General features: G+C 34.9%; 2 protein-coding genes across 8 annotated transcripts in view; one reads left to right on the forward strand and one right to left on the reverse strand.

Moving 5' to 3' along the window:
* Window positions 1-25,000, reverse strand: part of LOC136826627 (uncharacterized) — a 225,553-nt gene that overhangs the window by 63,494 nt on the left and 137,059 nt on the right. The window lies entirely within an intron of this gene.
* LOC136826625 (BTB/POZ domain-containing protein 6-like) overlaps window positions 1-25,000 on the forward strand; it is a 111,514-nt gene that overhangs the window by 47,234 nt on the left and 39,280 nt on the right. The window contains exon 1 of one of the 7 annotated variants that reach the window (XM_067083932.1): window positions 17,999-18,022. The exons of the other annotated variants lie outside the window; for them this stretch is intronic. The gene's annotated coding sequence lies outside the window, so the exon portion shown is untranslated. Of the gene's footprint in view, window positions 1-17,998; window positions 18,023-25,000 lie in introns of those variants that run through there. 7 annotated transcript variants of the gene reach the window in all.

A 25,000-nucleotide genomic window follows, 5' to 3' on the forward strand; every position in this document is an offset into this window, starting at 1 on the left:
ATATATATATATATATTCCTTCATTTCTAAAACCCCAGTGACAAGAGGCACGTTATAAAGCTGTAAAGCATAACATATAACAATAAGAAACTGACATAGTCCTACATCTTCCTGCTTCATTACAGTTCCTTTCCAAAGCCGTTGAATCTATAGTGAAAATGCATATTCAAGAACTTTTCAACACTTTTTTTACAGTCACATAATTCAGTCCTAAAAATTAGTAAAAATTCACTTGTCATCTGAAGAGCTTTAAATGAATATGGATAACGGCAATACAGGTAAAAAGTAAAGTTTCTTCGACGCAATCGAGTTTTCTGTACAACCGCTACACCGTATAATCAAGGCCACACAAAATAGATCTATCTTTCGGTGGTATCGGTGTTATACTGTATGAGCCGCGGCCCATGAAACTTTAACCACGGCCCGGTGGTGGCATATCCTATATCGTTGCCAGAAGCACGATTATGGCTAAATTTAACCTTAAATAAAATAAAAACTATTGAGGCTAGAAGGCTGTAATTTGGTATATCTGATGAATGGAGGAGGGATGATTAACATACCAATTTCCAGCCCTCTAGCCTCAGTAGTTTTTAAGATCTGAGGGCGGACAGAAAAGTACGGACAGACAAAGCCGGAACAATAGTTTTCTTTTACAGAAAACTAAATGTCAGAGATATCCAATCGCATTTCTCACTTGGTGTGTTTCATGATTGGAGGGTGGATGATCAACATACCAATTTGCAGCCCTCTAGCCTCAGTAGTTTTTAAGATCTGAGGGCGGACGGAAAAAAGTGCGGACAGAAAAAGTGCAGACGGACAGACAAAGCCGGCACAATAGTTTTCTTTTACAGAAAACTAAAAGTCAGAGACATCCAATCGCATTTCTCAGTGGAAAACACTACGTGAAATCCATCTCGAGAAACACGAAACATCAAAAACATAAAAAAAGAGGGAAAGGAGAAAACCAGCACACGAAAATATAATCACGGATACGACCACGTACAGGCAACGGTATCATTAGGCGATTCACTCCCTTATTTTTTTACCACCGCATAAATGCCTCTGCGATCTCGTCCTGTCGACGAACGTCATCGTCGTCTCCCTAAGGGGGAAGTTGCTGAGGTCCCTATAACGGGGTTTTCTAATTTTCCTTATCGATCCGATTTTCAATGGAGAGGTGACTCTCTCTCTCTCTCTCTCTCTCTCTCTCTCTCTCTCTCTCTCTCTCTCTCTCTCTCGGGGTGTATTTTAAATTATTCACGTTAAAACTCGAAAACAAAACTTGAAGTGCGAGATCTGGCTATAAACACTAGCACGGGTCAGTCCCGTGGAAGGTCTGTGACGTCATGTTCCTCAAGGACATTGAGGTAATGAGGAGATGGAACCTGATGGTTAGGAAGTCATGGAATATGAGTATAAAGGTCACTGTTATGGTGAACACCATTTGCATAAACGGGAACCTATTCAATAAGAACAAAATCAGTATAGCCTCTCAAATTATGTCAACAATAAATATAGTTTTAGTAGTAGTAATTTAATAGTAGTGGAGTAGTAGAAGTAGTAAAGTACATTCATTTATACGTGAACTTCGGTCATTATCTTTCAAATACCCACACACCTGTAGTCTCTAACAACAAGAATGAAGAATGAAATGAGAAAAATGGGGCTTTTAACATAAAACTTTCAATTTTTTAACTGAGTTTCTTTGAGAATTTTCTTATACCGTAATCCTTAGATTTTCAGAGAATGTTAATTATCGTGAAGCACAGTAATTACTTTAAATATATATGAGACAATTTTATAAAAAAAAAAAAATCGACAAATGTGGTTTCCAAGGTTAATGATACATACCCAAGTGGAAGATCACTGATTTATGAACAAGGTAACCAGTCCCACGGACGAACTAAATTAGGTATCGTTAAATTGCTTTTCAATGGATACAAGTACAGTTCTGTAACATTTAGTTAATTTTTAAATATTCTTGATAAAAGGTCTATAAAGAGGCTTACCAGGGTTGAAAGTTTATTCTTATTCATGTTTCATAAAACGCCTAATGAAAATATGGATGGTATGTTTTATATTTACAACAGAATTAAAATTAAAGGTTTAGCATTGTATGGCTTATTAATTAAATGAGTTTACCCGAGGAATTCGGAGAGGAAATCGTTATAATTTTATGAAATCACAAACGCGGAAATCTAACTAAAAATTTTCATTCCTAATTTTTTTTTTTTTTTTTTTACGGAAGGGTTATTCCTTGGTATTGCATAACATTATCTCAATCATTCTGAAACGAATAATGAAGTAGATATTCAAGGGATCATGTCAAGATTAGCGAACCCACTCGCAGCAGGGTTCGCTATTCTTTACAAGATTATTGGGTTCGTTATTCTTTACATGGGATAATCGGGTTCGCTGTTCTTGACACGAACGCTTCGGTACAAGACATTTGATCCCCCAGGGGCTAGTACTAAACAAGGCGAATACATTTGACCCCCCAGGAGCTAGTACTAAACACGGAGAAACAGTGTAGATGAATTACTGTTTCGCCGTGTTTAGTACTAGCTCTCATGTGGAATTGGAGTTCGGACCGGAAAGGGTTGGCCATTCTTTGCATGGGGATCATTGGGTTCGCTGTTCTGGACGTGGAGATGTTGGGTTCGCTAATCTTGACATGATCCTATTCAAGAAACTTGAATTTTACAGACTTTTCAAGATATTTTCAAAGGTACACTTGAAAGATTTTATATTGCATGTTTTGTGCGGAGGCAATTTTGCTGATGATTACGGATTAGTAAGGTTCACGTTATCTCACCATATCAAAATGTGACAGGATATAATAATACTTCAAAGTGAAAATACAAATGTTTCACTGTGAATAGTCAGTTCAAAATACATTATTTTAAAGCTTCAGAAAGTACATCTCATAATAAAGAATCTAAGCTAACTCTATTCTCATCAAAGAGAATTTCATTTAAAAAGACATTGCGTCAATAACTTGGGACTGATTGGTTGATTTAACAGTAAATTATACGACTGACTGATTGGTTTAACAGTAAATTATCTTCTGTCATAAAAATAAAGGTCACTGACTTCGAAAAACCTGTTAGTATAATCTACCTTTTCCTGTAAACAGTTACGTATGCACACATCATTAAGACAAAATAATACTACAAAATTGTTAAAAAAATTCATAAGTATTAAAACATTAAAATTATAAAAGCTCTTAAGATACCATACAGTTACTTAAAGACTGCCATTATGAATAGATTACACTTTGTTCAGGAGTCCAGTTCCTTCAGAAAACTTAAAAAGGCCACCACAGATACGGTTTACTTCCTCTCCGAGCATCCATAAAAGAAACATCACAGGTCGCCAAGACTGAGACACTCGACCAAGTATCACAAGCACTTAGTGTGATTTTGCTTTCTGCGGGTGGAAGCCTCGCAGTCCATTTCAGGTTTCAAACTTTTTCTGGCGTATCACAAAGTCAGCGGGACCGACCAGTCATTACAGGATGGATAGGGTTGCTTATCCATCAGGTATCCATTGGCCAAAAGCGTGTGTCCTATCCTCGATGACGCAGTACAGTTTCCCATCTCCTCGATAAATTACTGTAGATCTCTGGGAGGACTGAATTGATCATTTCCAACATTATCTGGTTACTACCAGACAATCCTTCCCATGAGATTTGCCAGGCCTCTTTTACTGTCATTCTAATTGTTGGGAAATTAGTCCCTTAAAGGCAAAGGAGTCGATCTCTCCACAGCATGTGATGCAATACTCTCTGCCTAGCTGTCTGCCCCTTCACTGGCTATTATACCTACGTTGGCTTGTATCGAGCTTTAGTTAATGACAATGGTACGGCGATTAACTCAAAATATCCATTCCAGAAATCTAAGTCAATTGCAGTACACTCCGGGGGTCACTAAAAATTACATAGTTTCTCTTGCCACGAGTTACAATTTCTTTTGAAACTATCAAAAACGCATATAATTCTTTAGTAAAACAGCGCTCATATCGAAGCATGTTTTAAAAAGGAAGCTCGCTTTATTTCACCTGATATGCTCTGCCTCACTAACCCACAAGTTTCCACGACTTATGAAAAGAAATTTTTCTGAAGTCAAAAGAGAGAATGGAAAATAGTGCTTTTACGTATACAGTTGGTATATGAAAGTATGTGCCAGTGGACGTTAGTACAGTTATCTCAATTTACCTTGGTTCCTTTTCGCTCTGAAATAAAATTAATACAGCAAGTTTTGGCCATGCGTAACTATAAATTAATTTTCTACTACGACAAAACAACGCTCGGTCTTTGCAATGCCAATAATTTGACTGACCATTCACATGAAACGAAACTGTGAATTAAAAGCGCAGTAAGTAGTACCTTTAACACAAAATGCTCCAATAACATGTAAATTACACGCAAAAGCTGCCTCATAAACAACCACCCCCCCTTAAAACAAACAAGAAAACCTGATAGATCTTCCCTCCAGACACAGAGACTACTAATCCTTCACCCTTCAAAATATCCACCAAAGGCCTCGAGGAGGACGAAGCCCAAGTGCTAATAATAACTCGAACTAAAAGAGTTCGACTTCACCAACTACACCTACTGGCCGTGACGGCAAACTCTCGACCACACTGCCCTATATGGGCACTGAAGATGTGCCCCAACTGGTGATGTATTCCGGTGGGCATGTCCCACAGAGCAGCAAGAGTACCACCCTCTAGTGCGCTGATGAGAAATTTCCGAAACCCGTGAGCACACGATTAACTTGATAATAAGAACACATAAAAATAGTCTTTGACAAAGTTAGACCCTTACGTGATGCAACTTTTCTGATCCTTCCGTGTATAAATGAGTCCAGAATAAGCAATACAGCCTCTTCCGATGATGCAAGCATCATGCTGGGTGGTATATATACTGTACATGCCATTTGTTGATGAATATATGCTGCATCATACCGCAGAGGCGTATATCCACTGGCCTGATTCCAACAATGTCCCATAGCAACTCAAAGATATGTCAGTCAATGAAGTCTGTGTTAGGAAGTGCATCATCATAATTGCTAAGGGTACTGAGTCAGGGAAGACTTATTTGAGTTATTTACCTATACACACAAACACACATACACACACACACACACCTAGAGAGAGAGAGAGAGAGAGAGAGAGAGAGAGAGAGAGAGAGAGAGAGAGAGATTGCATTGCATACCGGAGTCCAGTCGTAAATTTGAGAACATTCAATCTTATCTGCTTAACATAAAAAGGTTACCTCCTTCTGTCATACGTTAGAAAGACATGTTTACACAAAAAAAAAAAAAAAAATAGCTCCAGTGCGACACTGCCCCCCCCCCCCCCCAAAAGCAAGATTATAACTAAGATGGCGCAAGAGGCGGACGAGAGGGGAAAAGAAACATTTACGTTTACGTAAAAGATTTTAGGAAGCGCTCAAAGCCAATTAAAAAGCCAAGCTTCCTGCTCTGCCTCTGTGACCTACTTACTGATCACAAAATAACTCTGAGCATCAACGTATTTCCCAAGAAACTCTCCCAGTCACTTCTCTAAACATTCTCAAGACCGCCCGAACGGGACATAGGAGAAGTTACGATCAGTTCCCAGAATTAGAAAGGCATTATAACTAAACAATCCTTCCCGGAAACACACCATTATCGTTAGTAATCTCTTACCTGTCTTCCTTCTTCCAGTTAGTTCCCCCCTTGCCTCTGGGATTAACAAAGCCTCCCTTAGCCTCCAAGAGACCCTACGTTCATCCAGTTACCTGTGGTTAGATAATATACGCTAAGACTCCCGACCCTAAATGCACACACACCGCTGGCAATCTCGCAGCGCTTAAGGTCATACGTGAAGCCTGACGAATGTCAGCTTGCGGTTTCGTCAACCGGACCAGTTTACGCCGGAATTGATATTCCATGAAGGGGGCTTGAAAATACTTCCTAATAGAAGGCACGCAACTCATGTTTGTTTGTGTACTTAAGAATCTTGATCGGTAGTATTGGAAAATACTCGATTTTGCAATTTATATATATATATATATATATATATATATATATATATATATATATATATATATATATATATATATATATATATATATATATATATTTACATTATAAAACCATTATGCTTTATTTTTGACAAGCAGCGTTCGTTACATTATAAAATACTTATGCTTTGTTTAAAAAATAGTACTCGTTATCATGTATATATATATATATATATATATATATATATATATATATATATATATATATATATATATATATGCACATATATAAAAAGAAGTAGATATACGGAACCTGGTTTATCCAACTGGCGTCACATCACTGACTATGACAATCCACGCCCAGTCATAGAGAAAGGACGAGATAGAGATCGGGTTTTAAAGTATCAGGTAATGCTACAATACTCAAAGCAAACAGCAAATCCTTGAGATGGCGGCAACATCCATCATAACGGACATAAAGAAATGAGTCACAAGAACAAAGAAATTAACGCTATAAGGAAGCATCACGCAAACACACACACAGCGACACACGTCATTTCCGCCTCAGACATTTCAAAAGCAATTTGCCTGCGGTTGTTCAGTGGGAATTTATGCCGACGTGAGAGCGGGGAACAGGACAATATAAATAATAATCGACTATTTTAACCTTGTCCAGAATTCGAGGAAAACTCAAGTAAAATGGTACAAAGTGTTTATGAACATTCTGTTTTCTTATGAGTTTCTTGCGAGTATACCACATACTACTATAGAATTCATATATATAAACAACTTGTCCAGAATTCGAAGAAGACTCAAGTAAAATGGTACAAAGTGTTTATGAACATTCTGTTTCCTTATGAGTTTCTCGCAAGTATACCACATACTACTATAGCATTCATATATATAAACAAAGGTTCACAAATGTTCCTCAATACACAATGATAACAAAACAATGGTAAAATTTAATAGAGCAGAACAAGTCTTGTGCTGAATGGCATTACGCATTTTCTACATCGTGATAAACTTTCCGTTGTGGCGACCTTCCGAAAATTTAAAAAAAAAAAATTAATCAAATAACTTACTTCTTTGTTGGAAAACGTCAGATCTTAACCACAACATGAAAGTTTATGATTACAAGTGCTCTAACAACAACGGAAGCATATTCAAATTTCCTGATGTTAACCCACGACCTCGATACCATTTATTAATAAGTACCTATATCTACTTAAGAACAGTTTGATTTCTCTGCATAACAGGTTATCATCCATATATACGTATGCAAATTACAGAACCACGAGACATGCACAAACATGGGCAATGACACGTAAACACATAAAGCAAGAGTGAAATAATATTTCACTTCAGCACAGGTGAATTTGCTTTTTGTTAATATTGGTAGTCATTCCCCAAAACATCAGCACGATCTCTACAAACGCTGAACCACGATCAACTATGAACCACGATTTTCAATACAACAAAACCACTATTGAATTATTCATCTAACAAGTGTGTGCGACATTTCCCATTCCTGCTTCCTCTGTGTATCCCTAAGAAAACTATTTCCTGAATTTACAAAAATAAATTTTACCAGCATAGCCTTCACATAGTTTCTCCTTCGGAGTTCTCGATCCCAAGGCTGTTAGCAAGTCATTTAATGACAGTTTTGTCTGTTTATTCTGATTCACTTCTCTTCCTTCTTTCTAGTGTCATTCAGTGCATTTGATTTACACTTCCCTACACACCTTGACAACAGCATGATTTTTTTTCTATTCCGGACAAATGTATATTATATGACTACTTTCCACTGGTAAACATTTCGACCACTGGTAAACATTTCGACATCATTCATCCGTTTATTTCCAAATACTGGCAACATCATTCACCTTACAGTAGTTCTTTCATCTACCCAACATCGGTGCCAGCATCTTATCACTTAAATATCGGTACCATCTCCCTACTTCAACTCCAAACTTCAAGAATATGATTTAATAAACTTTCTTCAGCTATCGGAAACTAGCCGATTAGTAACCCCATGCAAACCATTTTCCACTCCAATAACTCAGCCCAATGCTCCATCTGCTGATCTCAATCATCAACACTGCCTGTACAGCCTAAACAATTTACTCCATAGTTCCACCTCCAAACATGAGTCAACGCCTCTCCTTCCTTTTCTTCTTCTTTTTTCTCTCAAACAGTAATGAAAACATCTTAACGAGGTCTTTATCTCATCTCCAAGATCTTAGTCATGCGCTTGATTTACCCGAGTTGCCTTCTGCCACGCATCCCAAAAAAAACAAAAACAAAAATTGTCGCATACGTAAGAACAAAGGCAATTTCATTACGGTCCACCGTCACGTTTCCATTGGTGATTAACACTGGCAGTCACAAAAAACACGTCATGACTCTCTCTCTTTGTACATAGTCACAAAAAATACATCTTGACTCTCATAAATCTCTTTGTACATATACACTCACATACACATATATATATATATATATGCTTATATTTATATATATATATATATAATATATATTGTACATATATATAATATACACACACACTATACACATATATATATATATATATATATATATATATATATATATATATATATATGTATATATATATATATACCATATGACACTGGTCCAACTGAAGGAAAGAAGGTACACAGCTTGGTTGGAGAAAGGAGTGAATAATTCGGAAGTGTCAGGAGGGAAGATGGAAGGAAGACCTACAAAACGCTTGGTCGATGAGGAGAAGGAGGTAATGGAAAAAGGAAGGATCTTAATACTGTATCCAGGAAGAACGAGAATGAAGGCAAAATATAGTTCATTCAAGATTCAGCAGTTCGTATGAAAACGACAGTGACTTGCATTTTTCTCCGGAGCCATCACTGTTGTGGGAAACGGCTCAGTAGAAAAAAAAAGAAAGAAAAAAAAAAAAAAAAATATAAATATATATATATATATATATATATATATATATATATATATATATATATATATATATATATATATATATATATAATTCTAAATTAGAGACATCTCACTTATCAATTATATATCATAACTGCAATTGCTCTGCTCATTCATTACAACGTAATTTTTCTATTACAGTATTATGACTGGGAAAGGTGATTTTTCCAAATCCAAACTGCGTCTTCTACTTCTTACTACTTTTTTGTTACAACTGACATTATTGCTTTAAAAAATATTTATTTTACTACCACTGTCATGCGTGTGTGTACGTACGTCCATACAGAAAGAAAAACGTCAGTCTTATTGTTTTGCCCGACTTGACAAGCACGGCGTTGATGACCAATGTTAGTTGCAATCCCAGATTGCAAAATGTTAATCTGAGAAATCAATTTTGTCTAGAAAACAGTTCACTAACACAAGCCTTTGTAATAATCACCCCATACAACAAATCTGATTAGAACAATCTGCAAAAATTTAAAGCGAAATGGCATCTGAATATAATTAACAACCTGGTAAATGTATATTTCGGTTTCGCTTACTTATTAAAACGGCACATTATTGCGCTCTGAACAGACAATTTTAAGAACGTCGACAGGGCTTTCACAAGTTTACATGATCCGCTAAATTCAGTACAGTATCTGTGACAACATAAAAATGGTACATTTTCAAAATGAAATAAGGTAAAATCAAATTAAGAGTAAAAAAAGAATTTGAGGGTAAATGTTTAACAAAGTTATTCCTACAACGCCCGCGCGGCACGTTTTCTATAATTTCGTTTGGAGCTCTCGTTCAAGGTGAAGAGAACGACAATTTCCGGCTATCTCTCTCTCTCTCTCTCTCTCTCTCTACACACACACACTCTCTCACACACACACACACACACACACACACACACACACACACACACACATATATATATATATATATATATATATATATATATATATATATATATATATATATATATATATATATATATATATGTGTGTGTGTGTGTGTGTGTGTGTGTGTGTGTGTGTGTGTGTGTGTGTGCAGGGTCTGTTTGTGGATTGTGCATATCATTTGAAAACTCAATATAAAAATTCTGCAAAAAACACGTCCAAAACCATCTCTTCTTCACTATAAATACACCCAAACTATTACATCTTAACCAAAGACGGAATCGACAGCAAAATATAATTTCGAAAAGAACCTTGATATACAGTACTGCAGCCTGATCTCAGTGTCCTAAAACGAATCCAATGTCTAGATAATGACCTGGGAGAGAGCAGGACCCGTTGCACGGCTGAATGTGAGAGAGATGTCCCTTGAGAATGAAGGAAAGAGAGAAAATTAACTTTGACTGTGGACCATAAAGTACAGCAGACCCTTCAGAAGGGATTCGAATACTGAATAAGTAGACTGTGCATTCAGATTTTACATATTATGGTGGAAAGACTAGTTGAATTGCACTATAATATATATATATATATACATATATATATATATACATATATATGTATATAAATGTATATATAAAATATATCTATGTAATATATATTTATATATAAATATATTATATCTACATATATATATATCATTAAAACATACAGTGTTAATCACTTGAACTTTAAACATGTTAGACTTAGAATTTTAGTGGTGATAGACATGTCTCAGAGGTCATTTCAACCAAGATGACTCTAAAGGATTTTTTCCTCGTAGTAAATCATAATCTGCCCAGTGATGGATGTCGGGACGATGACTTTTGAAAAATATTAACCAAGAGTTTAAGACGAAGTTGATCCATAGAAGATTTGGTGTGAATTGCTCTCTCTCTCTCTCTCTCTCTCTCTCTCTCTCTCTCTCTCTCTCTCTCTCTCTCTCTCTCTCTCTCTCTCTCTGTACACATGTATTTGTGTATATGTGCATATACATATAATAATAAATATAAATACAAACACACACACACATATATATATTATATATATATATATAATATATATATATATATATATAATTGTATATATTAGTAAAACGAGAAGCACAACTGAATGAGGAGATAGTCAGTAAAACTAATCTAACTCTGAGAATGGCTGTGAAGTGATTCATAATTATGTAAGATTGTTTCCTTAAATACTGAAAAGTATAAAGAGGAAGAAGTTGATGGCAGTACTACAGTGGTGAAAAAATGCTACTGAATGGCGGTTTGAGAGAAATGTTCTTAAGGAATAAAATCACTAACTGTCAAGTCGTATAAGGAAAAATGTGACATTGGACAGTCATAACTATATTGCCATAACACTATTTTATAGATCTGGGAAGCCTAATAACTATACCCTAATAACTATAGTCTTGATTGAGAATGTAGGAGAGGTAACAGAAGTCATGATAGGGGAAGAACAGTGTGGGTTTACAGAAGTTATAGCACTGGGAGTGTGAGCTGTCTGTTGTAAAACTATAGTGCTACCATTATGAAAGCAAAAATAATATTTATATGGCTTACAGGGAGTTAAGAAATACTATGATGTAAATGACTGACATGAAATTCAGAATACTACAGGACAGGTTGTTAAATGATCAGAAATTTTCAGAAGGGCACTGCAGCTTCATAAGGACTGTTTCTGATAGGTATAGTCCCAAAGTCTCTCATGAAAAGTTCAATGGAACATCCAGCACTAATTCTCATATAGAGAATAATTAATGGCTAAATCTAGTATTTGAAAATGAGAGCAAGTTTTGCCGTTTAACACACGTCTGGCTTTCATCGATAACCACCAAAATTTGCCCCAAACCTGTTCATTAGTTTCATGTCATCCTGCTTACAGATAGAAAGATGGACTGAATAACAAAAAATACACGACCAACTTAGCGAGGGTAATTATTCTCCGCGATACAAAAATGACAAATACAACACAATAATACATAATGAAAACATATAAATTAATAAACGCATTGTTGCTCATAAAAGATTAAAAAAACCTTCCAAACGAGGTAGAAAATGAGGATGTAACATAATGTATGATTTACTACCATTACATGATTAGTAATATTAAAATTTTGTAAACGCGAATGAGTTTTAGGTTTTTATAAAGATCATACGATATCATGCAAAATGAAAGTATCTTCAGTCAAAATGGCAACTTATAAATACACGCACACTAAATACATCGCTCAAAAGAGGACTCTTCACAACAGGAACTTAACAGGAAAATAAGAGACATAACCGGAAGTGTCGCTCCGGCAATGTGAGAAAGGCAGAAAAAAAAAAAACAGAGAACTAAAAGAATAAACAAAATCTAAAAAAAAACAGTGCCTATTTAAAGCATGAGAAACAAACACAAACCAGATGAATCACGACAGAAGCTATGAATTATGAATATTGTAGTCACGCGGAACTCACACGGCAAAACACATGATTCAGGAGCCATACTTGTGATTCGAGCGGCGCTACGTATAAACAAAACTATGAATTATGAACAATTGTTTTTTCAGCTCGGTTTTCCGCTCGCCCTTTTGTGCAAGTTGAAAAGAGATCGGTACATCATGATGTCATTTCCATGATATAATCCTCAAGTGTTATTACTGATCCATATTCTTTGTTGTGTGACAATGAAATTATTGTAAAGAATTTCTCGTTCATAATAATTCTGGCTTACGTTAATGTTTGACATTATAACTAGCAAGGCCTCGCCTTCCTGACAAAACCAGATATCAACTACTGGAAAGTTTCTAATCCGCAACAGTTCTAGCTAATTCCAATTAATTCTCGAATATCAATAGGCCTGGTTAACACCTAATCTGCCCTCTGCATCGCTACACGCAGCAATAATTTATTCTGATTTACTCATTTAAATACGCTGGCGTCGTCAAACCAACAATAAAAAAATAATCCTAGAAATATTCTTCTAATCAAACCAAATATTACAGCCAAGGGAACTTTCCAATAGCAAAGTAACTGTCCCCTAATCGAATGCATCGGTTTCACCTAACCACTCCCCGAGTAATACAAGTTGAAGAACATGAACACAACTTCCTCGTTACACGGCAAAAATATCCTGCAGGGCATTACGGCATTCTTCGAGTGTTATTCCTCGGCAGCGATCCTATTCGCTGTCCTTGCAACGGAGTCCTTCTCCGACAGCGTGCCAGGCCATATCCTGTTTTGGCTACGCCATGAAAAGTTGGCCCTACGCCGACCGGATGTTTGCTGCCGGTCTCCACATTTCATTAATTAATGTCAATAAGATTTTGCCATTTCGTCAAAGAACGCCCACACTTACACCCGACAACAAGTACTACTTTCTCTCTCTCTCTCTCTCTCTCTCTCTCTCTCTCTCTCTCTCTCTCTCTCTCTCTCTGTTCAATGTATACTGTTCTTATACAGACCTACAAGAAAATTTATCAGAGTGCCAAAATAGTAAAAAAAAAAAAAAAAAAAAAAACTCAGAATATGCAAAGCAATTGCAGATTACCTACATTCAGCTCCACCACATAACTGGAAGGTTTTGGCTATACTAAAATACTCTATTACTAATTACAAGGTACAAACATCCTTACTGAATAAGCCAAAGCCTCACTGCAACATATGAAGAAAAGACATACATTATTAGTACTATTCAAAGGGTGCACACATCATAAGTATGTAAATTATTAAAAATATGCAAACCTTCAGATGAACCACCCAAATTAAGCCACGACTTGTTCAAAATTCCTCCCGCTTTCTAAAGAAAAAACAAAGCAAACAAGAGCCAGTGACACACCGCAAACTGAAACTAAACAGCTCAACAAGCAAACTCAAACCCTCCAGAACCAAGTTTCAAACCAAAAAACGGTTCGTACTCCGAAGCATCTCTGGCTCGAACCTTCAAACCTCCCTCCGTGCGCAAAACTGTGCAACACCGAGTGTTTCGGGATGTTGCGCCTAAGGACTGACTAAGGTATTCGTAATCACGTTCTGGTTATTTATCACATGCAAATGAGGATCAGCCTTTAAAATACGAGTCCTGAACATCTGAATAAATCTTCCTAAATTCAATGTCTTTTGAATAGTATTACCCCGTTACCCAATACACCAAAGTAGGCTACGGTACTACGATCATATAGAATCAATTTTTCGAAATGTTATTTAACCTATTTTACGTCAGGCAAATCGACAGACTACGGTAATACTTTTATTAGGCCACAAATATCAGAAAAAATATTAATCACAATTAACTTACATAAAAAATCATTTAAATTATTTATAAGTCCTATTCGAAAATACAAAATAATCAAGCAAAGAAAATTATCTAGAGTAAAAATATCAATGGGGTATATATATAATATATATATATATATATATATATATATAAAGAAATATATATATAGATATATAATATATAATATATATATATATATATATATATATATATATATATATATATATATATATATATATATATATATATATATATATATATATATAATCGGCTGAACTGCCCTCCTAGGGTGAAGAGCTTTCTCCAGAATCACGCTCCCCTAGGATTTAAAACCTGTGGGTGAGGACCTCTCGACGAAGTGTAGCCTTCAGGAGGGCCCGCTGCGTGACAGAAGCGCCCCAAAGTGACCCCTGGGCTGCCTCTTAAAAGCAGAATCCTGCCTCAACATGGTGCCCAAGAATTCCCTGGGATCCCCGGAAGAGGACCTCGACCAAATCGAGGACAATGGAAGTTGAATTCATTTGGATACCTGACAGAAATGATAATCTTGAAAATATGGTTGGCAAAGTATGATGTAAATCTAAGTTTAAAGTGAAACATTTTTTTTTAATTTTCAATCATGATTTAGAAAATCAATTAAAAATCAATAATAAATCCTAAATACAATCATTAATTTTTCATTTTCTTAGTAACTGCAGTTGTTAAAAACATTTAGAACACATATTTCGTGTATAATTTATCCTTCCCGTATGAAATGTACGTCTCGGTATCTCACATCCTCTCTCTCACAGGATCCGAAGAACTCAGAGATTCTCCAAACCCTTGGCTGGAGTGTCCAATAACCTCCTCCTCGCTTTAAGCTTCCGTAGGGTCATTTATCATCCAAAGCTTTGTATAACGACCGATCCCGCAGTTCGCTGATATTCTACTTATAAATCTTGTCTAATATTTTGTTTTTAGTATAGGGGAAGGTCTTAAGACTCTCAAACAAATAACAATAAGCTACCATTCAAGGCTTTGTATACCGACCGATCTCGCAGCTCTTTATGTTGGTACTGGAAACATAGCGACTGGAGTCAGTGAACTTCGAGATTTGAATAAAGTTGAAAATGACGGGCATCATTTAACACGTTGTAATAAAATATACAATTACCCATATAACAGAAAAAGGTATTTCTACATTTTTTAAAGCCACTAAAATCAGATGGAATTACCAATGTTATTATTATTAGCGTCCTTGGGTTGTGGATGGTGTTATTTGGAGGTAACTTGTGCGGACCTCTGAATGGGGAAGTACGGAATTATAATAGTTTTCTGTGACTTGCAACTCGTGAAGAGTTCTGATCCGTGTGAAATGATCAAAGTAATACGTTGCTCCTAAAGCACTATCGTATCTTTATCGAAGTACCGTGTATCTTTTACATAAAGAAATCCACGCGACTTAAGACTGTGATGAAAACACGATCTCGGTTCACCATCGGTGTCTATAATCTACAATAGCTATTCCTAAGGTTTGAAAATCCGTCAGTCCTATCGGTACATGTCGTCTAGAAAGCCTTTTATTATAAAAAGATTTTCACCCGCTGGGAAAGACAACGGAAAGGGCATCAATGTATATGTATATGTATATATATATATATATATATATATATATATATATATATATATATATATATATATATATATATATATATATATATATATATATATATATATGTATATGTATACATATACATAAGATGGAGAGAGAGAGAGAGAGAGAGAGAGAGAGAGAGAGAGAGAGAGAGAGAGAGAGAGAGAGAGAGAGAGAGAATAATCAACATAACTTACTTATCTCAAAGAATCCTTCTTACAGCAATTCGTTAACACTTACCTGCAAAATGAAATGAAAAATATTACTAAAATTTTTCAAAAAAAAAAAAAAAAAAAAGGTAGTTTCAGCTGTTTACAACCCAGTATAAACATAGTTCACTGTATTTTCCGGGGGAGGCTTGTGTACTTAACCCGTCAAAAATGAAACGAATACTTATGGCATTCTGCTATTGCATATTACCTAAATTGTATCAAGAATATTATGCATTTTCTTGTTTAAGATTTTGTGACGGTCAAAGGTGCAGTCCATTACCCGCAGATTACCCCACGCACGCAAAAAGAAAAGGAATACTACATTGCTGTATACTGTACTGTATATGCCGTGATGGGATGTATTTTTAATTTTAAATGTATCTTTGAAAAAGTTTTCTCCTTCATTCATCTGATAATAATAATAATAATAATAATAATTTATTATTATTATTATTATTATTATTATTATTATTATTATTATTATTATTATTATTATTAAAATAAGTTACCAAAACGATACATCTTTACTTTTTCATTCCTTCTAATTTTACTTACTTTTTATAAGCATCTTTATTCTCTCTTTCTCTCTGCAGATGGAGAAGAAAAAGAAATGCGAAATTAGTAATCATTATTGATTTTTTGTGCATGCCTGGGAGCTGAGGGTCAACAAGAAACCAAAGAATCCACACTGGGGTCGATGGACTAAAAAAGTTGTGTGTGGTGGTGGTGGTGGGAGGGGGCGCTAGAAGGATGATCAATATTTACACCATTCTACTCATTATGTAGGACACCATATTCTTTGGAAGCTTGAATTTCGAGTCATTGGCCCCTGTGAAAAAGTTAAGTATACCTTAGTTTAACCAGATCACTGAGCTGATTAACAGCTCTCCTAGAGAGGGCTGGCCCGAAGGATTAGATTTATTTTACGTGGCCAAGAACCAACTGGTTACCTAGCAACGGGACCTACAGCTTATTGTGGAATTGGAACCACATTATAACGAGAAATGAATTTCTATCACCAGAAATAAATTTCTCTAATTCTTCATTGGCCGGTCGGAGAATCGAACGCGGGCCCAGCAGAGTGCTATCCAAGAACGATACCAACCCGTCCAATGAGGAACTATTGGCCCCTGTGGGTTTGTTCCATATGAATAGAGTTCATCTTCTAAAAAAATAATAATAATAATAATAATAATAATAATAATAATAATAATAAAATAATAATAATAATAATAATAATAATAATTAAAAAAATACTCATAGTAGCATGAGTCTTAAAATGGAGAGGCAAATCCACAGTTATATATATGTATTTATATTTAAAGCACAGTGTTGCCACTTTGTGGGAATTTCCCACAAATCTGTGGGAAAAATGACCTTTTTTGGGACCCTTTGTGGGAGGACCATTTTCAGATAATTTTGTGGGAATTTTTTTTTTTTGTGAATTTAGCTTATTTGTGGGAATCTTTGTGGGAGCTTCAGACTGATATATATATATATATATATATATATATATATATATATATATATATATATATATATATATATATATATATATATATATATATATATATATATATATATATATATATACTCATAATAAAAGGAATATATTGATCAAGATATGACTGATTATTTTAAAATCAGTGATTAAGTAAAAAAAGTATCATCAACAACCGGATGTTAAAGGAGAGATGCATAATCTGAACTCTTTGTACTAAGGATATAAGGATTATATTAGAATTCAGTTTGTATAGATTGCCCTCGTACATCAAGCAATACCAACCGTACCAACGCACAGGTTCGGAACTTGAACTGTTACGTTTGTTTATTCAAGATAAGTGTTGGCTCGGTAACTTCGGTTGATTTTGATTTTGTCAGACGCCTGGTTGGTGACAGTGCGTTCTTAACATCAGTGAATTTTGGTGTTGTGATAGACATTAAGCCTGTTCAATTTTAGTTTGTAATAATATGTCGTCTATTCGTGACTGGCTGAAGACTGGAGGAAGTAAGTACAAAATTACTGAATTATTTTGTGTTCTCATAAATAGAAAACATTAATGATCTTGACATTCAGAATATAGGCTACAGGCTGACATAGCCTAGAAGGCCTACCTATAAGTAATATAGAGCTACTGCAATAGTTTCATGGATTGTAGGGATCAAGTTTGATATAGGCTAGGCCAATCCATTGATTTCATAGACAAGGCTATAGCCTACTACATGCCCTAGGCTGGGGGCACATCATTGTAAGTTTTCTTCAGAATTGCTGTAAGTTATAGCTTAACGTTAGAGCTATACTGTAGTTCATAGGCCTACTAACCAAGCTGTTGCTAGGTGTTACGTGCTAGCCTAATTCTAAATCACTAGGCCTAGGCTTAATATCTTTTTCCATTTGTTTAGAAAATTTGACATTGTCAGAATTTTAGTTTAGCCTAACTTAGTATTAATTTAGGTTGCAATGTTAATCTGTATCATAGGGCCAAAAAAAAATCTTTTTTAGCTGTGCTCTGGCAAACTCAGTGCTCAGGAACTACTTTGAAATAAGATAATTTTATGCATACTGTACTTGAACTGAACAGGAGTGGAGCCAAGGTCCCGAAATTTCTCTTAATTTTTTTTTTTTTTTTTTTTGAGATAGTCCTGCAATAAAGAATCCCATTGAATTAGCCTTAGACCTAAGCCTTCAGCTGAGAATAACTTAGTTCCTTATCGACAGTCTATTAAATTTAATTGTAGAAAGGTACAATTCTGTTTTAGACGGCTTTGCCATGCTTACTTTACCGTTGTTTTGATGTTATGTCATCAATCAGCTGATCGGGTAAGGCAGTGGTAAAAAGTCGATTTTGTCATATAACGTCTTGCTAAGCTGTTTTTCTTAAACAGTAAGACGGTCTTGCCTTGTTAATGACAAAAATGCAACTGTGTGGAAATCCATGCCCTTCAACTTCCATTGATTATTTTTCTGTGCAATTGCCTAAGTGGCCTAGCCATGCAAATTTTCTCTCTCTCTCTCTCTCTCTCTCTCTCTCTCTCTCCGGTCATATTAGCCCAAACATGTTTTATTTTAGGAAAGGTGATACACGTGCAAATGTTAAGAGAACAAGGCAAAGTGATTCAGAACAGTCAGAAATAGATGACCCTCTTCCTGTGGTAACAGCTGATCCCAAACCGGGTCCGGGTTTAAGCCATGACAGTTCTATATATAAAGGTAGGCTACTTGCTAATGAACGTATGAATGTAGTAGTATTATTATAATCTAAAGAAGAATATTTATATGGTCTGTTTTGTTTCAATTTTGGAAGAGATAGGATCATCATTGTTAGAGTTTATATATATTTATATATATATAATAAAATATATATATCATCATATATATATATGTTGTTTTTACTTTTTACTTAGGCAAAGACAAGACTGATGAAAATGTTTCCTATCCTGTCCATGAGGCTATTAATGATCCTAAACCCAGTGGTTCTGGTGTTATTCTAAGAATCCATCTGCAAGCAAAGGTTAATAATATTTTTTTCTTTTTTTCCCGAAAGTAAGATTTGTTATCATATAATTGAAGGAAGAATACTGTTGAATTCATTAGGCTACATGTAATAAGTTGTCAATATAGGCTATGCCTAGGCTATATTTTTTGAGAAATATATCTTTAGTAGACCGTTACAATATAGCTTGATATATTTGAGTCGTTAAACTCTTTTATGAGTCTTTGTTAAACTCTTTGTCACTCTTTAAAGATGATGCTAGGCCTGATCCTTCTGCAAGTAAAGGTGCTAGACCTGTAGATACAGGTGAGGTTTATTTTATAATTAAAGTCCTGTCTTTTATATTTTGATGAAAAGGATAATAATGAGTAAATATTATGAAATTCATAACTACTGTTTCCGTTTTATATGGTTAGTCATATGTGCTACATTATATATATACTGTAAAGATATGTAATGTGATATGTAGCATAGACTAATACACTGATTATACCTGTCACAGAAATCAGGGATGAGACTGTTAGTAACAAAAAGAGCCGGTATGGCCAAAAATACCGGCATTCATGGGAAAGTGATTCAAGATTCAAAGGTATGATTGTAGCCTACTATTACGTTATGTACGGTATTCCATTTCATTTTTAAATAGACCCTAAAGATAGAGTAATTTTTTGGTCTGAAAAATTAACAGCAAGTAGGGAGCAATATTATGGTACAGTACTGGTGATATAGTTACTAACTCAATATTTTTTAACATGGTGCTATGTAAATTGATAATACAGAGTAGCTTTTAGAAAATTATTTGCAATATTTCTGGGGGGATTTTCTTATGTACAGTATCAATTTACATAAAATGCAGACATGATCCACTGGTAATTATTAGATACTAAAGTAGTACTGTTTTCATTGACAGGATGGTTGCAACCATTTCCTGGGGACAAATCTAAGGCTAGGTGCAACCTCTGTGGGACTATTTTACAAGCTCACCTGAAATCTATATCTGGTCATGCTTCAGGAAAAAAACAGGGATATTGCAAAGTCATCAGGGACTAAAGTTCAGGAATCCATCAAAAAAAGCGTCCAACCAATTTTGAATGATCCAACAAAAACAGCTGAGTTGAAGCTGGCAGTTTTTATAACAGAACATTCGTCTAATTTGGCTGTTGATCATTTAGGTGAATTAATACCGCAACTAGATGATACAGCCATTAACCTTAAGAAAATTAGACTACACCGTTCTAAATGTTCTCGTTTACAAAAACAAGTAATTGCTCCAAGTTTTGTAAAGCAACTGAGAGAAGAAATTGAAATAAACATTTCAGTTTGACTGCTGATGAAAGTACCAATGAGGCTAAAATTTCTTGTTTGGCATTAAGCATTCGATTTTTTAGTTCTAGTAAAGGATGCATAGTTGATACATTTTACCGCCTTGTTTCCCTTAAGGATACTACTGCAGATAGTGTTTACAGGGCTGTTAAAGATTACTTGCAGGAGGATGATTTAGATGTAAATAAACTAGTAGGGACTGGTACGGATGGCGCAAGTGCCATGATTGGACGAACACACTCTCTCATAACTTTGCTGCAAAAAGATAACCCCAATATAACTCTTGTTAAATGTGTTTGTCATTCTCTTCACTTAGCAGCAAGCAAGGCTTGTGAAAAGTTGCCTACAATTCTTGATTTCATTGTCAGAGAAAGTCACACATGGTTTTCAAATAGTCCAAAGAGAATGCGCATTTATGCAGAGTTATATAAGGTTATGGAAGACTGTGTACCCAAGAAAGTTCCAGGTTTAGCCAGTACTCGGTGGTTGTCCCGTTTGGAGGCGATCAATGTTATTCTTGATCAATGGGATGCACTTAATCTTCACTTTGAGCTCTCTGCAAAAAGTGAACGGTGTTATACAGCTAATGAACTGAGTAAAGCCTACAAAGATCCTCAAAATAACCTATACTTACTGTTTGTTCGTAAAACACTGAGGGAAGTTATTAGAGTTAACAAGCTTTTTCAGGGACAAAACGTAGACATTACAAAACTCATGGAAGATCTTATAGACATGTATCGCAATTTAATGCAAATAGTTGTTGAACCTAGTTTTTTTATCAAAGTGCTCAAAAGAAAATATTCCCAAACTTGAGTTCCAAAGTTACCTGATTCCCCTTAAGTACATCAATTTTGGATATGAATTCAATAATTATGCTGGAGAGTGCTCGTTGAATGAGAGTCAGGTATCTTATGTAAAAGAGCGTTGCAAGGAATTTGTGTTGGAACTTTTGAATCAAGTTCAACTAAGATTACCCAGTAATGTTGATACCCTTTTTATGTTGAAGAAACTGCATCCAGCAGTTGCCGCGTCACAAGTAAAAGGTAATATTGTATCACTTGCATGTAAATACAAGAATACATTTAGAGATATAGATAATTTGGAAAATGAATGGAATGTTATTCATTTAGAACAGTGGTCCAGTTCCTGTCTAAAAGACTGTGTCAGCTTTTGGGCGGAGGTTAGTGAGAAAAGAGATTCTGCCGGAGAGCAGAAATACCCCAATGTTTCTTCTTTAGCTTTATCTCTACTTTCATTACCTTTTTCTAATGCATCGGTAGAGAGAATAATCTCACAGATGAATGTAGTCCATTCAAAATTAAGAAATCGCTTCCATGTGCAGTCAGTAGAAGCTATTTTGAAAATTAGATATGGTTTATCACGACAAAATATTTCATGTGTAAATTTCACACCATCTAGAGATATGCTAGCAAATTTCAATGCTAAGGGTGAAGTTAATGTTGCAGCAGAAGAAGAAGAAGAGGTTGACGAAATTATAGCTATTGAAATAGAGTAAGAGGAGGAGGGAAGAAAAGATCATGAAAATATGTCTGATCACTTCAATAGGTTTGAAATGCTACCGTATTTCTAGATTCTATGTTCTCATATTTATTTGAAGGCCTGTGTCAGTAATTATTTTAATTTTATATTTTCAAGTATATGTCTGATCACTTCATTAAGATTGAAATAATATTTCTAAATTCTATGTTCTCACACTTATTTGAAGGCCTGTGTCAGTACTTATTTTAATTTTATATTTTCAAGTATGTGAATGATCACTTCATTAAGATTGAAGTAATATTTCAAAATTCTGTGTTCTCTCGCTTATTTGAAGGCCTGTGTCAGTATATATTTTAATTTTATATTTCCAAGTATATGTCTGATCACTTCATTAAGATTGAAATATTTCTAGATTCTATGTTGTCACACTTATTTGAAGGCCTTTGTCAGTAATTATTTCATATTTTCAAGTTGAATATATAGTTTTTATGATCAATAAGATTTTTCAGTTGAAGAACCTACATATAATATATTCACAATAAAGTTGATTTTTGTGGGAGAAATCTGTGGGAGTTGAGAATTTTTTGTGGGTAATTTTGTGGGAGAAAGTTGTCCCTTCTGTGGGAGTTTGCTAAAACCAAAGTGGCAACACTGGCTATCCATATAGATTTATCTTTAAATATATGTACATATATATAACTGTGGATTTGCTTCTCCAATAATAATAATAATAATAATAATAATAATAATAATAATAATAATAATAATAATAGTAAATTACTGAGTCGACGGTGTAAATCCCATAGTTCACTCGTTTGAACGCATTCCTTCAAACACACAGGCAGAAAAAAAAACAAAACAACCTGATGTACACAAAACGGAAATCTTGGTTTCTAAGTCACATGTCCATCCGTGTCAAGGACCTCGCAAATGTTACCCAGTACGAAGTAATATTCCGGGAAATTTCAGTGACTGATCCAACAGCTACAAAGAGATGCGCCTTTGTGATCACTATTGCATAATATCATGCAATATGTTGAACAATGGTGAACACATGTGGGGAATCTGTGGTGTGTAATAAAATAGGAGTTTCAGTAGAGGCTTTTCAGAAGGTATTTATTACGTCCAGAAACTTATTCAATTTATCTACACTATTAAAATGTTGGTGTTCTCTCACGTGGGACAAAACTGAGCTTTACGTGTTCAGTCTTGTTAATTCTGTGATAGTCACTTGTCCTTCTTTTCCTTAAATCTTGTGCGTGGTCAAAGATTCGTCATACACATAATACTTCAAGGTGGCAGATGCAACATCTGACTTTAAGCTATTATCCTTAATATATTTATTGTTAATCCATGATTCATTCAGCCGTTAGCCTTTCCCATCGTTAACTTCAACAGTTTTACTCTCTGTTCACTTTTATGATATTTTCGACTAATGTAATCCGTTCCCAGTACTGCACTTCTACAATAATAATTTACGCCAAGTTGAATTATTTCGTAAGATGTAAGTATCTTCAGTCGACCAGCCTAGCAAACATTATAATCTTTGTCTACCTCTCCTCGGTGAATCAGTCACTAGTGTTCAGTTTGAATACAGTCTTATGTATAAGAAAATATTGAAATTTAAAATAAAACCACAAATTCATGCTTCAGGGGAGAAACTATGGTATGGGAAATATATCTATATATCTATATATATATATATATTATAAAATAATATATATGTATGTATGTATGTATGTATGTATGTATACAAAATAATAATGATGAAATAATGAATCGGTAGCGCAAATCCTATAAATAATTCCATTCGTTTCTAACGCATTCCTTCAAACACACAGTCACATGTTCATCCATGTCAAGGACCTCGCAAATGTCAGAGAGTACAAGTAACGTCCCGGAAATTTCAGTGAATGGTCCAACAGCTACGAAGAAATGCGTCTTTGTGATCACTATTACTTGATATCATGCAATATGCTGAACAATGGTGAACACAGATAGGGAGAATCTGTCATAAAATGGGAGTTTAAGTAGGGGTTTTTCAGGAGGTATTTATTAAGTCCAGAAATTTATCCCATTTATTTCCCTCGTGTTAATTCTGTGATCGCTACTTGTCATTCTTTTCCTTAAATCTTGTGCGTGGTCACAGATGCATCATACACATAATACCTCGAGGTGGCAGATGCAACATCTAACTTTTATTTATTACCCTTATATACTTATTGTTAATTCATGATTTACGATGCCGTTTGCCTTTACCATCGTTAACTTCAACAATTTCACTCTATCTTCACTTTTATGATATTTTCGACTAATGTAACCCGTTCCCAGTACTCCACTTCTGTAATACCAATTACACCAAGTTGAATTATTTCGTTAGATGTATGTATCGACAGTCGACCTGATTAGTATTTTTGTCTATCTCTCCTCGGTGAATGAGTCGCTAGGGTTCAGTTTGAATACAGATTTATGTACAAGAAAATACCGAAATTTAAAATAAAACTACTACAACATGCTTCAAGGCAATAAGTATGGCATGGAACATGAATGTGTATGTGTATATGTGTACAAAAAAATATATATATATATATATTTATATATATATATATATATATAATATATATAATATATAATATATATAAAATCCACTTATACCTCATTTATGGACA

The sequence above is a fragment of the Macrobrachium rosenbergii genome, chromosome 41 (assembly GCF_040412425.1).
Source record: "Macrobrachium rosenbergii isolate ZJJX-2024 chromosome 41, ASM4041242v1, whole genome shotgun sequence".
NCBI classification, from domain to species: Eukaryota; Metazoa; Arthropoda; class Malacostraca; order Decapoda; family Palaemonidae; genus Macrobrachium; species Macrobrachium rosenbergii.